This window comes from Microcaecilia unicolor, chromosome 4, assembly GCF_901765095.1.
Source record: "Microcaecilia unicolor chromosome 4, aMicUni1.1, whole genome shotgun sequence".
Classification (NCBI taxonomy): Eukaryota; Metazoa; Chordata; class Amphibia; order Gymnophiona; family Siphonopidae; genus Microcaecilia; species Microcaecilia unicolor.
The window spans coordinates 163,301,163-163,316,514 of NC_044034.1; the positions used below are offsets into that span (position 1 = coordinate 163,301,163).

The following is a 15,352-nucleotide window of genomic DNA, read 5'->3' on the forward strand; positions in this document are numbered from 1 at the left end:
TGGTTTCTGGTTATTGTATTTTACGATTTTTTTCGGCAATCATCTGGCAAGGGGACACAACCCATTGGGTGGACTAGTCTAACAGGACTCAAGGAAAAGAAAATTAATAGGTAATAATTTAACACGTCACTTGTAGTTGGAAATGACATTGGCAGGCTGAAAAGGATCTCGCTGTCTCACCATCCTGCCCCCCTCGCTCCCCCCTCACCACACACTCTAGACAACCTTTCAGTCCAAAGGTTTGCCCTCTCCTGTTTTAAAAGAAGTTCACAGATGGGTCAGTTGTCGTTACAGGTGTTAGCTTTCTTTAAGTCTTGTTTTTGAGGGTTTTAAGATCTGGTTTTTCTGTACATTTTCTGTGAGGTGAAGCTGAGAGCAGAATGCAAGTGCATATGCCACAGTCTGTGCCTATGACTATGGAAATGATATATTTCTGCTTATTCCAGATGGTGATGCAGACTGCTTGGAGTTCTAGAAACCTGCTATGCTGGTTCGCCAGCATGTCGGTCTTTTGGCAGGGAATGATTCCTAGTTAGTTTGGCCAATGAAAGCAAATGAGTTATTAAATACAAATAAAGATGTGTATTTTGTAATCTTAAATAATAGTCAAGATTTTTTTTCTTCATATTTTATTTCAGATCATAAGTTTTGTGTTACAAGATGATGATCGTTGTATTAAGTTATGTTATTGAATACTGTTGTGTTATGAACGTACTCCATCTTGATCTGTTGTGAAAAGATGGGCAAGAAATCAAATTAAATAACTGTAATATTTCTGTAACTGTTTATATTTAATGTCTTAAAAGAATTTTATTTCTCTCTCTGGTTCATTTTATTTTTCAAAGTGTTCAACAGATGGAAAGTTAAAGACCTAGTTCTCTGTGTTGTACCAGTACTGAGACCTACATACAGCTAGCTACCTTTTTTTATTTATTTATTTTTTTTTTTTTTGCAATACGCAGAAATTATCATTTTTCCTTGTCATCAAACAGATGAAGCCATTACGTATGGGTTGTGTCCATCAACCAGCAGGGGGAGATAGAAAGCACTCAACTTTTCACAGTGCCTCATGGCCAGCCAGCTCCACTGCCTCTTCAGTATTCTCTATCTCCCCAAGCAGGGTGGCTGCAGCTTCTTCGAGCTCCATCAAAAATCTGCCCGGGGGTGGCTCCTGGCTTGCCAGTTGTTAGCCGGGGTGTTAGAGGCTATAGCAGCTTCACTTTGAAGGCACATAGGTCAGCCCTTTCCCTGCCTTACCCATGCCCCCGTGGATGTGGACATATTAGCTTGCTTTTCCCTGTCCTTTCCCACTCAGTGGATGCAGGCACATTGGTTCGCCTTTCCCTGCCTTTCCCACTTATCTGAGCCTCCGGAGTGATTTTATTTACCTCTTTTGCCTCTGCTTTCCTCACAGCGTTAAAATAAATAAATAATTAAAGTCGCGTCGCGCTTTAGCGCAGCGATCTTGGAAAAGAGGTTTTTTTCTTGAGATTCTTCTGCAGGACCGGAGCTGTGATACTCGGTCTAATGAGGTAAGAGTGTTTTCTGACTCCTCCGGGGTGGGCCCGTGATCAGGACGTTTTTGGCGCGAACCGCCATTTTTGAATTTTACCGCCGTTTTCGGCGATGGCTGCGGAGACTGTAAAGCGCTGTTCTAAATGTGGCAAGCGCAAATCAGCAGCGAGGCTCTGTAATTCGTGCTGTACAGACGGTAGAGCCGGCCCGAGCATGGCAAGTGGCGATCTTTCGCGCTCTGAGCTGGCAGCAGACGCCATTTTGGATTGTCTACATGGTGCGGCCTCCGTTGCGACGGAGAGCCCTGAATCCGGGGGGGGGGGGGGTCCTCTAAGTGAGGCTAATAATAGAGATGATAGCCCTGGGCAGGATCCGGGCGGTCAGGGAGCGGTTTTCTCCCCTGATTTTGTTTTAATGCTGCATAGGGCATACATGCTTAAAAGAGCTCTTCCACAGGGATCTTCGAACTCTCTGCCTGCCCCCCCCCCCCCCCCCCCCCCCCCGGTGGATCCTGGCCTTTTGGAGTTGGCTTTGCTTGTTTCTTATCCTCCTGATAAACGCAGAAGGGCTAATTCCCCTTCTGAGTGTGGCGCACCTCCCTTCCCCCCCCCCCCCCCCCCCCCCCCCGCGGTCAGGCTATGAGGGGTCTGGCAGAACTTCTTGGGCTGAGGATCCAGAGTCGGGTGCAGAATTGCCACAGGAGCTTGATGATCCGTCTGCGGTGAGGATTTTCCACCGCGAGGAGCTGCCAGCGTTTATTTCAGATGCCTTACAAGCCCTCTTGATTGAAGATCCTGGGAGTGGCACAGCCTCCTCTGTTAATCCAAGGATGGCTAGTACCAGAAAGCCTGCTCGAGCCTTTCCTTTGCATGACTCCATCCAAGAGCTTATTTCGGCTCAATGGGCTGACCCCGAGGGACCTTTGAAGGTTGCCAGGGCTATGGGGCAATTATAACCTCTGAGTGAGGAACATTTGGCTCGCTTTGCAATGCCTAAAGTGGATGCCCTGGTCATGGCTGTGACAAAGAGAACTACCCTCCCTGTTGAAGGAGGTGTTGCCCTAAAGGATATTCAAGACCGCAGGCTTGATTCAGCTCTGAAGCGGTTCTTTCATTTGGCAGGTCTCACTGTTCGGGCGTCTGCTGCAGTTGTTATGCTGCTAGAGCCTGCCTGGCTTGGTTACAGCAGGCAGTGGAACAGCCCGGTGATGGAGTGGAGACCTTATCTGAAGTGGCTCCGCGGATGGAGTCGGCCTTGTCCTTTTTGGCTGACGCCCTTTATGACCTTGTCAGAGCTTCGGCTAAACAAATGGCAGTAGCAGTGGCGGCTCGCCGTCGTCTGTGGCTACGACACTGGGCAGCGGACATGGCCTCTAAGCAAAGGTTGGTGAAGTTGCCTTTTCAAGGACTTCTCCTATTTGGTGAGGAGTTAGAGAAAATTGTGAAAGGCCTGGGTGATCCAAAACCCCAGCGCTTGCCCGAAGATAGGCCGAAGCCTTCCTCTAAGGGTCAGGCGGTCCGCTCCTCTTACAGACCTCGCTTCCGTGAAGCTAGAAGGTACCACCTGGGGCGTGCTGCTGGGTTCACTTCTCGTGCCCGCTTTCAGCAGAGAAACTCCTTTCGCTCGGACAAACGTTCCGCAGCTGCCGGTTCAAGGCCTGGAGTTCAGGGACGACCCTCTCAATGATGGTGCGTCGGCCCCCTCCTCGTTTCCTGTCATCGGAGGAAGACTTTCCCTCTTTTTCGAGGAGTGGGCCAAAATCTCCGCAGATCAGTGGGTCTTAGACCTGATCAGAGACGGATGCCGAATAGAATTCGATGCCCCGGTGAGAGACGTGTTTGTGGAGTCCCGATGCGGTTCTGCCGCCAAACGGGCGGCAGTAGAGGAGAATTTGCACAGTCTGTGCCAGATAGGGGCTGTGACCCCGGTGCCTCTCGCCGAACAAGGTCTAGGCCGCTACTCCATTTACTTTGTGGTGCCACGAAAAGGCGGGTCTTTTTGCCCGATCCTGGACTTAAAAGAGCTAAACAAGTCCTTAAGAGTGCGGCATTTTCACATGGAAACCCTGTGCTCCGTCATTGTGGCGGTACAGCCAGGAGAGTTTGTCAAGTCTCTGGACCTGAAAGAAGCTTACTTGCACATACCAATTTGGCCCCCGCACCAGAAGTGTTTGCGGTGTTGGGAAAACATTTCCAGTTTCGGGCCTTGATTTTGGCCTCGCCACAGCTCCCCGAACCTTCTCCAAGGTAATGGTGGTAGTAGCTGCCTTTCTCAGGCGAGAGAGTATCCGGCTTCACCCATACCTAGATGACTGGCTCATCAGAGCAGACTCAGAAAAAGAAAGTCATCTAGCTACAGCCAGAGTGGTTTTAGTCCTTCAATCTCTGGGCTGGGTCGTCAATATGGCCAAAAGTTACCTGACCCCCTCGCAATCTCTAGAATATTTGGGGGTCAGGTTCGACACAGCCTCGGGCTATGTGTTTCTTCCCGAGCAAAGGCGGTGCAAGCTTCAGAATCAGGTCCGTCTGCTCCTGAGGATGCCCCGCCCGCGAGCTTGGGACATTGTCCAGCTGTTGGGATCGATGACGGCCACCTTGGAAGTGGTGCCATGGGCGAGAGCGCACCTGAGACCTCTACAGTATTCTCTACTTCAACGATGGTCTCCAGTATCTCAGGATTATCAGTGCAGACTTTCTTGGCTCCCTGCGGCCCGCCTCAGTATGTTGTGGTGGCTCTCGGACAGCATGTTGCGGCGGGGAATGCCGCTGGCGCTCCCCGATTGGTGCCTAGTGGTGACAGATGCCAGCCTGACGGGCTGGGGCGCTCATTGCCAGGGGAAGCATGCCCAGGGTCTGTGGACACCCGACGAGTCGGAGTGGTCTATCAACCGCCTGGAGTTGAAAGTGGTGTTTCTGGCTCTTCTGGCCTTTCAAGTGACCCTGGAAGGATTGGCTGTCTGAGTGATGTTGGACAACATGACAGCAGTGGCCTACATAAATCGACAAGACGGCACTCAGTGCAGAGCTCTAGCCGCGCAGGCCGAACAAATTTGCCACTGGGCCGAGCTGCATCTACAGTCCCTGTCAGCAGCTCACATTGCAGGTCAGAGCAATGTGCAAGCCGACTATCTAAGCAGGCATCAGATTGATCCAGCGGAATGGGAACTAGCAGACAATGTATTCCTGCAGATATGTGCCAAATGGGGCAAGCCAGTGATGGATCTTATGGCGACCAGTTCCAATGCCAAAGTCCCGTGCTTCTTCAGCAGACGGAGGGATCCTCGCTCTGCTGGGTTGGATGGCCTTGGCTCAACCCTGGCCCCTGGGCTTGATGTATGTCTTTCCTCCGTGGCCCTTGATAGGGCGAGTGCTCCTGCGGATTTGGCTACATCCAGGAGAAGTGGTGCTCATCGCCCTGGATTGGCCCAGGAGGCCTTGGTATATGGACCTCCGACAGATGCTGTTGGAGGCTCCCTTTCCGTTACCTCTGGTTCCGCACCTGTTGTCACAGGGTCCGGTGGCTATGGAGGACGCCTGCCGCTTTGGTCTTATGGCATGGCGATTGAGAGGGCGCAATTGAGAGATAAAGGCTACTCAAATAAGGTAATTTCCACTCTCCTGCAGGCCCGTAAACGCTTCACTTCCGTGGCTTATGCCAGGATTTGGTGCCAGTTTGAAGTCTGGTGTGTTTCAAGAGCGCTTTCTCCGTTGCAGGCTCCTGTCTCGCCGATTCTGGACTTTTTGCAGGATGGTGTACACAAAGGCTTGGCCTATAATTCCCTGCGGGTGCAAGTGGCAGCATTGGCCTCCCTGCGTGGCAAGGTTGAAGGCGTGTCCTTAGCTGCTCATCCATATGTGGCACGGTTTCTTAGAGGGGTGCTTCGGCTCCGTCCTCCCCTGCGGGCACCTTGTCCAGCTTGGAATCTGGGGTTAGTATTGAAGGCCCTTCAGGGGGCTCCCTTTGAACCACTTTGGCGTGCTTCAGAGAAAGATTTGACACTGAAGGCCATCTTTTTAGTGGCCTTTACCTCGGCGAGACGGGTGTCAGAGCTCCAGGCGCTGTCCTGTAGAGACCCTTTTCTGCAATTCTCAGAGTCAGGGGTCACGGTTCAGACCGTGCTTTCCTTCCTGCCTAAGGTGGTTTCAGCGTTTCACCTAAACCAGCCTGTTTTTCTTCCCTCCTTTGATGAGGAGTTTCCAGATTCATTTGGGCAGTTGCACCTTTTGGATGTGCGCAGGACTCTGTTGCAGTATCTGCGAATTACAAATTCTTTCAGGACCTCTGATCATCTTTTTGTGCTATTTGCAGGTCCTCGCAGAGGGTCTTCAGCGTCTAAAGCCACTATTGCCCGTTGGCTCAAAGAAGCTATCTTTTCAGCATATCTGCTATCTGGCCGGGCTCCGCCTGAAGCCTTTAAGGCACATTCCACAAGAGCGATTTCCTCTTCCTGGGCGGAAACTGGAGCACTATCTCTTCATGAGATTTGCAGTGCTGCAACATGGGCTTCTAAGCTCTCTTTCGCCCGACATTATAGGCTGGATGTGGCTGCCAGGAGGGATGCGCGTTTTGGAGCACAGGTGCTAGCGCGTGGTGTGGCTTGTTCCCACCCTATTTAGGGATTGCTTTGTTACATCCCATACGTAATGGCTTCATCTGCTTGATGACAAGGAAGGGAAAATTAGGTTCTTACCATGATAATTTTCTTTCCTTTAGTCATAGCAGATGAAGCCATGAGCCCTCCCTGTATGATTGTCTGTATTGCAGTGATTCTGATTTTAGGTGCTGTTCTTGTTTCCTGAAGTTATATTCCTTCCTTGGGGAGTCGGAAAACAGTCTTCAGGATTCTTGTTACAGTTATAGGAGGATGAGTTCATTCCCTCCAGTTCATGTTTTGGGAGGATGAGTTTATTCCCTCCAGGAGGATGCAAGTATTCCCTCCGTTTATACAAAGTGGAGGACGAGTTTATTCCCTCCAGGAGGATGAGTTCATTCCCTCTTTTTGTGAGTTCATGCCCTTGTTAAGGGGCCATCGTTCGCTGTGAGGAAAGTTCATGTTATTCCCATTCCGGTTTGCCATACTGCTTTGGAAGCTTCAAATACTGAAGAGGCAGTGGAGCTAGCTGGCCATGAGGCACTGTGAAAAGTTGAGTGCTCTCTATCTCCCCCTGCTCGTTGATGGACACAACCCATACGTAATGGCTTCATCTGCTATGACTAAAGGAAAGAAAATTATCATGGTAAGAACCTAATTTTCCCTTATGTCATACAGATTCTGTGAATGTTTAAAGACCTAACTGGACCAAGGAATCATGAAAAGTCTTAAATATAAGTAGAAAAGAAAAACACAAGCAAATTCCCCCCCCCCCCCCCCCCCCCCCTTTACTTGTAGCTAAAGACTAGCTTCTGTCCTCCTCTAAAGTACGAGACATTCTTTCCTTCAACTTGCTTGTCAGTAGGGAAGCTTCTCTCTTTTAGAAGGCGTAGACATCTGCAGGTCTAATCAAATCCTGTGACTCCCCTGATGGCAATTAGTTAGTCACTGGTCTTCTTCCATGTCCAGTAGATCTTCCCAGTCCAAAACTTGCAGAGGGTTGAAATGATTTCTGGGAGGCAATTTATACAGTACTGGCTTTTGCTTTCATTCACTGCAGCCAAAGCTTTTACAAGTGTTTTCCTCAATTGTGGTTTTCGATACATACTCCTTTTTTCAGAAAAGAGCACCAGCACCTTCTCCTCCTCCATTATTGTCTTGGGGCTCAATATATTCAAAAGGGTTTATCCGCGCAGAAGAGACCTGGTTAAACCCCACTGAACTGGCCATCCGCCACTGTCTAGTTGCACTTATGTGGGTATTGCTTCTGAATATTGTCAGTGACCGCCCAGGTACAGTCCAGTTAGTGCCATGCAGGCTTATTTTCGAAAGAGAAGGGCGCCCATCTTTCGACACAAATCGCAAGATGGGCGTCCTCACAGCGTCGCCCAAATGGGCATAATTGAAAGCTGGTTTTGGGCATCCTCAACTGCTTTCCGTCGCGGGGATGACCAAAGTTCACGGGGGCGTGTTGGAGGCGTAACGAAGGCAGGACTGGGGCGTGCCTAATATATGGGCCTCCTCGACCAATAATGGAAAAAGAAAGGGCGTCCCTGACGAACACTTGGACGACTTTACCTGGTCCTTTTTTTCTTACGACCAAGCCACACAAATGTGCCCTAAATGACCAGATAACCACCAGAGGGAATCGGGGATGACCCCCCCTTACTCTCCCAGTAGTCACTAACCCCCTCCGACCCTCAAAAAAAAAATTAAAAAATATTTTTTTCCAGCCTCTATGCCAGCCTCAAATATCATACCCAGCTCCATGACAGCAGTATGCAGGTCCCTGGAGCAGTTTTAGTGGGTGCAGTGCACTTCAGGCAGGCGGACCCAGGCCCATCCCCCCCTACCTGTTAAACCCACCAGAAGCCCACTGTACCCACATGTAGGTGCCCCCCTTCACCCATAAGGGCTATGGTAGTGGTGTACAATTGTGGGGATTGGGTTTTTTTTTTTTTGGGGGGGGGGGGGGGGTTGGGTGGCTCAGCACACAAGGTAAGGGAGCTATGCACCTGGGAGCAATTTCTGAAGTCCACTGCAGTGCCCTCTAGGGTGCCCAGTTGGTGTCTTAAAATATGTATATGGCTTATATCTACTCCTTCACAGTTCTAACGACAAAAAGATATATGGGAGGATATTGTATACACCACTTATATCTTATAGGTGGGGTGGAGTCTCATTATTGCACACGGCTGCTGCTCACTTCACTCCCGTGGTGAATCCTCCTAGTGTGTCTTCAATGCCTTCAATGAAGAGCTGGGATGAGACATAAAACAGCTGGACGGTGTGAGAGTCCCCTTTGATGAAGCGTTGCGAAACAGGCACCTGTCAGGGGTACACAGGCACACCAGTTATAAAGGAGCGCATCAGTTCATCAAGCCAAATGAAGCTAAGTGTCTTATCAGCATACTTATATGATGAATTTTATGAGTGCAATACATATGATAAACGTATTGCAATGAAGATTAGCATAGGAAGGAGGGGGTAGGAGTCGATGATTGGAATGAGACACACGAGCAAGGATTCACCACGGGAGTGAAGTGAGCAGCAGCCGTGTGCAATAATATGAGACTCCACCCCACCTATATGATATAAGTGGTGTATACAATATCCTCCCATATATCTTTTTGCAGTTGATGTCTTGGCATGTCAGGGGGACCAGTGCACTACGAATGCTGTCTCCTCCCATGACCAAATGGCTTGGATTTGGTTGTTTCTGAGATGGGCATCCTCGGTTTCCATTATCACCGAAAATCAGGGACAACCATCTCTTAAGGTCGACCTAAATGTTGAGATTTGGGCGTCCCTGACCGTATTATCGAAACGAAAGATGGACGCCTATCTTGTTTCGATAATATGTTTTTCCCCACCCCTTCGCCGGGACGTCCTGTGAGGACGTCCTCAGGAAAACTTAGGTGCCCCTTTCAATTATGCCTCTCATGGAGGTCTGGGGGTAGAGCTTGGGCAGAACCGGCACTCAACCAGCTATCAGTGATATCACAATGGTTATAGTCGGTCTCGGGACAGTCCTCACTCCTGCACACACAAGTTGCTCAAAGTTCCTTGTGATGGCATTATGTTGGCAGTGTACACCATTGTCTTTCAGTCCGCACAACCCCAGTTGACTTTCAAGCAGAAAGCAGAGACCTATCATGTGCAAATAACAGCATGTGTTATTGCAGCTATAAGTACTTGGTCACGAATGACTAATTGGGACCACCATTTGCATGATGGTTTCTTAGCAGACTATTAAGCAGGGTGGTTTGCTATTGCCTTCTCCAGCCATCTTGGTTTATGGATTGAGGTAGCTCTAATATCTATCCACTTTGGGTCTTCCTTCACCTCTGTGACTCTCCTAGAACAGGACCAGAAAATTTAGGGTTTTACAGCTGATTTCCTGATAATCATAATATGAAAGCTGTAACACAGCAAAGATCTCCGGACAAAATTTCAACAATCTGTTAATCAGAATTTGGCCAACATATGTGAAATCAGTAGTGTCTTACTTTGGCCTAACATACGTCCATCTCACCATGTCATTTTATCTGTCTTTCAGCAGAAGGTTTGGAGGAGACCCAGCTGCTGGTCTTCCCTGTTAGGCTGCCAGTAGGCTTGATGCTCCTTTTGTGGCCTGATTCAGATTCATCGTAAAATTAGTCTGCTTTTAAATCTTAACTCTTATTCGCCTTTCTCACATCCATGATGTCTCTATTCCCTTAATAAATTGATGAAGTTTTTCTGTCTTGAGTAGATTGTTAGTCCATAGAATAGGAATGGTCTTGCATGTGTTTGTTGGTGTGTATATCTAATAGCGCTATAGAAATGACGAGTAAGAGTTGTAATTAATGTATTATCAATAATTGTCTTGAGTCTTGCAAATTTCTCTGCTTTCTCAGATGCTGAGTTGGATCTGAGTAGGAAATATGCTGAGGCTGATTACTTCCGTCTGATTTGCTTTTGATGCCTTGGAAACTGATTTCTCCCTTTTACTAGCTTTGATACTTCAGAGGCCATTCCACTATTTTCTGCAAGACTGTTTAGTTTCAATACTATTCTGTTGTAGTTAGAGGTTTATAGAAACCAGTTTTCAGGATAAACTGCAGTGTTATATTTTCAAACTGTGGTTTGGACCTGAAAGATTTTGTTTTCCTTTCTGAAAATTTGTTAATATTTATTCTTATCAATCCAATGGAAGTTGGAAGGAATGATACAAATGGAGTTGAAAATGTCTGTGTGGGGACAAACTAACTCTCCAAAAATGTAACCGAATGGGATGAAACTTGTCAAGCCAGATAAAAGACACATCAAGTTCAAAAATGAGCAAAATTAGACCAGGGGTACCAAAGAAATAAGTGCCCCCCTCCCAAAAAAACCCCAAAATAACCTAATACATTTCTATGGCAGCAGGAACTCTAGCTTATGTAACAGAAAAATTTAACAGAGTGGGTTGAAACTTGGCATGTGGGAAAAATCAGTAAAAGACCAATCAAGTTTAAAAAAATGGACCAAATCGGAACAGGAGTTTCAGAGAAATAATACCCCCCCCCCCCCCCCCCCCAAGAACAAAAATGGCTCTGTGCATTTCTGTGGGAAAAGGAGTTCCAGCTGCTGTAGCATACAAATTTACAAACAGTGAAACATAGTAATTAAACGGGTCTTCCTTTCAAACTTCAACTCTTTGTTCACTACTACCCCCAGCCCCAAGTACTACCCCACTGCCATGGGAGCCAACTTTTCAAAATTATTGGGGGTGCTAAGCCCAGTGGAAATAACTCCTCCCTGGACATATACAAGGAATTGTCTCAATATTGGGGGTGTTCAAGCACCCGCAGAGCTGGCTCCTAGGCCCCCTGCAACTGCTCCACCATCTCAAAAATGCCCCCAATCACAATAACTAACCTTCAACTTCCCTGCACACTGCTCCCCCCCTAAAAAAAAAATATCTATGCAGATTTCTCTTGGCAATGCTGGGTTGAATGAACCTTCAGTCTGATCCGCCATGGCATGTCTTATTGCATTTCCTTCATATACTAAGAAAGCCAGTCCCTTCTTTAAGCTGAGGACAATTTTTAAAAATTGCCCTCTTAAACCAGCTTCTTTTCTCTTTGAAAATCATCATTCAATGCAGAAGAACATCCTGAGATTAAATTTTCCACCTGAATCCAATAGTGTGGCTTAACATCCATTAAGCTGGGGGGGGGGGCAATTTAAAAAAAATTGCCCTCTTAATAAGACAGCTTCTTTTTGAAAATCATCATCATTTGGTGCAGAAGAACATCCTGAGACAAAATTTTCCACCTGAATCCAAGACTGTGGCTTAAGGTCCAGTCAGGCATGGTCAGAAATGTTCAGCAACCCTGCTGTTTCATCCCTGAGACCTAACTCTGCTTCACCCTTGCTTTTCTACTGTTAAGACATACATACAGCCATGCCACTGCACCCCACTGCTCATTTAATCCTGGAATTAACCTTGAGTAGAGCTGGCCAAGATGATGCCAGAAGGGATTTGGCAGACCTGCTTATGATGCAGATCTCTTAATATTCACTCATGTCTCATCTCTCACCAGCAAAGTAAGCATATGACTGACAGAATGGATTTCTGCCCTGCTGAGATACAGGAACACATGAGGGATGTGTTCTGTAAACTTTTTACTGCTGTTGACCCCATAGGATCCTGCTTGAAAGTTATTATTCATAGCTGCGAATGGTGGCTTGTTTCGATACAACTGCTATTCTGACCTATGACAATTGGCAGTGCAAAATTATACAATCTCCTGTTGCTGCCTACTTGTAACTTTATGATTTAATGAGTCATTATCTGTTTAGTTTGGAATGAAATAAAATGGTTTATTGTTTGTTTGCCAGCCTCTTAAATTTAGGGCATAGGTTTATCAGACCAATAAACATGTTGAGTACTTTCTCTTCCCACTTCATGAAAGTGTTTTGATAGCTGTAATAACAGGGAATTTGATTCTGTGAGATCTGAGAAGCTCAGCAAAGCTATTAAAGGATAATTCTGAAGATGGAAAGAAATGAAACCTGATAAGGCCTCAAATTAGGAAATGATGGAATCAGAAAATATTCAGGTAGATATTTTGAAGAATCTAGCTAGTATTGCTATTTACATCCTGTCTCTGATTACAGGAACGTGTATATTGATTCTTTTCATAAACCATTTTCCAGGTGTGCTGCTCCTTCTTTTCTGGGCCTGCTGCTTTTCTCAGGGCCTGATGCTAATGGACACTATTATTTGACTGGTACAGCTGAGGAGGAGGGAAGCTGCCAGGTTCCTACTTGCTTGGGAGGACTGAACACTGCACTTTTACAGCAGTGTTAGTGTATCTCAGTCCCGTTTGACTTCCTGGTCCCACCCCCACTGACATCATTTCCAGTCCTGCTGCTCTTCACAGGGCCCAGCACCAACGGCAGGTCACCACCGAAGGGGCAAGCCAAATGGGGAGTGCCCCTTTGAGAGCCCCTTCCAGAGCTCCAGAAGTCCATTCTGTCTAATTGAAGGTACAGTTTTTCTTCTTGATTGATCCATCACTATATTGGGGACAGTTCTATAACAATGTACCTATGTTTAACTTTAAGCACCTACATAGTGCCTATTCTGTAAGGAAAGTAACAGGGTAATATTCAACCCAAGGCAGTCAGCAGTTTTTAAGCTGCTGACAGCAACAGGCTGGATTAAGCCCAGATATTCAATGCTAGGCCATGTCCAGGTTCCGGTATTCAATATCCAGGTAAATGAAGTCACCTGGAAGTTAACTAGGCACTGGCCGATATTCAGATAAAGTTAGGGCAGCCTTTTTACTCTCCTAACTTTACTCACTTACTTAACTGATTAACGGACTAACAGTTAAGGGCCAGTTCCGCCCTGGATTTTCTCGGCTTTAACCATATAATTCTGTGATGGCACTACCTTCTTAAGTGCCTCTGAATACTGGCAAATGGCCAGATTAGTAGGGTTTAACCAAGCAGGTGCTCAGTTAAACCCTTTTGAATATTGGGCCCTAACCCCGAGATTCTATATAGCGCAACTTGAGTTGTGCGCACAAATCCAGTCGTATTCTGGATTTGCACATGCAACTTAATTAGCTAAGCCAATTGGTGCCAATAATTGTCAGTTAACTAGCAGTTATTGACACTGGCATTAATTAGAATTTACATGCACAACTGTCTAAGTGTATTCTATAACACGATGTGCGTAAATTGTAAATCTTGTAGTTGAAAAGGGGGCATGGCCATGGGCATGGAATAGGCAGGTCAAGAGTGTTTCTCAAATCTATGCATGTTATTACAGAATACACCCGGTCTGCATCTAATTTAGACATTGATAATTTACACCAAGTTTTACTTGGCGTAACTGCCCGTTACTAAATTTAGTCACGCAGATGGGCGCTCGCCGTATTCTACTCGCCATATTTTATAAACTGCATGGAAATTTAGGCGTATTCTATAAAGTACACCAGGTTTATTTTGTTTATGCGCCAATTTTTTAGGTGTGATATATAGAATCTAGTCCTAAGTGCCTATTCTTTTTTTGAATACTAGTGTAATAAGTAAAATATGTTCTTATAATTTAGGTTGTAATTATACAAGTTATCACGCATAAATTTTGCACTGGGATTTCACAATGTAGCAATGCACTCCCACCACTAACCAAATTCTTAAGATGATACTTGAAAACCACAGCGGTGTAACTTGCCAACAAGTTCACACTGTTGCAAGATTTAACTGCATCCACCTCCTCATTGGTTCTCAAAGAGATTTAAAAAATTTTTTCTAACTTGTAACCTTAACCTTTGATTTTTCATATATGTATTAAGACTCATACTCATCTTAAATATAAATGTAATGTCAACGGGGGGGGACACAACGTCCGACATGACCATGTTTCGCCCATGCGAGCTGTCTCAAGGACTGTCCCCTAAAACCAAATATAAAAACACTGTGTGAGGTGATGTACATAAACATTCCCCCCAAACCACAGTGAAATACTCCCCTGTACCACTTACCTAATGTCGCCTCTAGCACCAGCTTAGCTCCTACTAACGGAATTTCCACTGCCAAGATGGCAGTGGAGTTTTTTTCAATAACTTATATAGCACTTCCTCTTCATTATGTCATCCAGCCCCCAATCCCTCACTGGTCTAAAGTAGACATCCATCCCAGCTCCAAGTTCAGCCCACTCTGCAACTATTCTAAGCTTGAAGATCATCTGCTGTGCCCTTTAATTTAGCACAGTATCTATAAAACTTCCCTCCGTCCCTGCTTCATTATGATCTACTGCCCTCCATCTCAAATCTTTCACAGAATGTTGTCGGGCCAGCCAATGAGCCATCAAAGGGGCTTGCATGTTCTGAGTAGCTATATGGGATTTATGCTCTGTAAGTCATAACCTAATAGGGCAACTGCTCCTCCCCACGTATACCAGATTGCAAGGGCATAAAATAATATAGATAACATTCTTCGTCCCTCAATCCGTATTATTGCGAGCTTTTAAACAACAACCAGTTTGTGGATCTGTCCAAGAAGGGCCTTCTAAAGCCACCTGACACCATTGGCAGCATCCACAACCTTTATGAAATCCTGTCTATTGCCTAATCTTGGCTTCAAAATAGCAATTTTTGCCCAATAACTCTCCTATTGTCTTGCCCCGCTTATAAGAGATAATAGGAAGATCCATAAAACATGGGTACAATTGCATAATATGCCAATGTGTTTTAAGAATCTAAACAACCTGCTAACCGGTTTTAGTATAAGGAAGAACACACGTGAAACCTTCCTCTCTCCCCAACACTTGTTCCTGCAAAAGCAGTGGTCGCTGGGCAAACTGTGCTCGCAGATAAGCCTTTTTAATAGCAGACTTGGGATAGCCCCGGCTTAAAAATCTTTCTTCCAATAGCTTGGATTGACATTTAAAATCTTCCAGAGAGGAGCATATACCCTCTGTAATTGCAGAAATTGGCTGACTGGGAGGTTATGTTTTAACCTATATGGATGAAAACTTCCAACTTGTTCTACCAGCTTCTGATAAAGTGGACAGTTGACCCTGTTCCTTGAAAATCCACAAGTCCCGAAATTCAGTGGCGGCTATACTTGTTGATTTGGTAAATTGGATGTTCCCATCCCAAGTATTAAGCCAGGTGACAAACTCATTCAAAGCCTGTTCAGTGTCAGTCCAAAGGAAAGATACATTGTCCAAATATCTCCTCCAAAACCAGACAGTTGGAAACC

General features: G+C 46.1%; 1 protein-coding gene across 2 annotated transcripts in view; it reads left to right on the top strand.

Annotated features, from left to right (window-relative positions):
- The window catches only part of PRDM11 (PR/SET domain 11), a 136,109-nt gene that overhangs the window by 28,598 nt on the left and 92,159 nt on the right, over positions 1 to 15,352 (top strand). For both annotated transcript variants that reach the window (XM_030200823.1, XM_030200824.1), the window contains exon 2: positions 12,293 to 12,625. The gene's annotated coding sequence lies outside the window, so the exon portion shown is untranslated. The remainder of the gene's footprint in view (positions 1 to 12,292; positions 12,626 to 15,352) is intronic.